The following is a 1,115-nucleotide window of genomic DNA, read 5'->3' as shown; positions in this document are numbered from 1 at the left end:
TCAAGGTTAAAGTAGATCATTTTAAAAAAAATATTTATAAAAATATAATATTAATTTTGATCATATAAAATAAGAAATACAATTAGATTATATTTAGGTACAAATATTAAGGGCGATTTGCTACAACGGCAAAGTTATTATTTGTACTTTACAAAATTTAGAGTACATGAATTTTATAATACATAAAAAGTAGGAAGAAATATAATAAGAATCATAAAAAATTATTATAATTCAAAATAGAAAAACAAGCTAATAAAATAAATTTAAAAATACTATCACAAAAAAATGTAGAGTATTTTTTGTTCAAAATTATTACTAGAACCGAAAAATTAAAAAATATTGACAAAATGCAAACAACTAACAACTTTGCAATTTTTATCAAACTCCAAAAATATTAAGAAAAAAAATATATAAAAAACAAAAATAAATACGTAAACATTTTATGTGAACTATAATTATATATTTTTAAATGATATAAAATAATATTAAAAGTATTATATTACATATAATACAAGAAATAATTTGATTTAAAATATTTGTGAATGGATAATTTTCATTTTCATTTTATAAAATAAGGAACACATTTAAATTATATTTAGGTATAAATATAACATGTGTTATATTTTGTAACAAGAAAAAATTAAAATTTGTCTTTTGGTGGTAAGATTTGATCATAACACTAAAGTATAGTTATAATATAACTATATTTTTTTGCTTAGTATATTATTCTACTATAATATCTAATAGTCTGTATAACAAATATAATAGGCAATTAATTAAGAAATTGGACAACAATTATATATTCTTAAATAATATCATATAATATAAAAAATATTATATTATATATACAATACAAAGCAACAATTATATTAATAAAAAAATAAGTAACAATTAATAAATTATTTATAATCAGGTTAAAATTATATCATTTAAAAAAAATTATTGGAGTGGGTAAGTTTTATTTACAATATTTTGAATTGATAATTTTGATTTGTATCTTATAAAATAACAAAAATATTTAGATTATATTTAGATATAAATATTACATTATTTTGTTTCATTTTGTAAACAGGGAAAATTACAAATTATCTTTTAAAAAATTTGGAGCACATAAT

The sequence above is a fragment of the Apium graveolens genome, chromosome 10, assembly GCF_009905375.1.
Source record: "Apium graveolens cultivar Ventura chromosome 10, ASM990537v1, whole genome shotgun sequence".
Classification (NCBI taxonomy): domain Eukaryota; kingdom Viridiplantae; phylum Streptophyta; class Magnoliopsida; order Apiales; family Apiaceae; genus Apium; species Apium graveolens.
The sequence above is the reverse complement of the archived record's forward strand: the minus strand, read 5'-3'. Positions refer to the sequence as shown.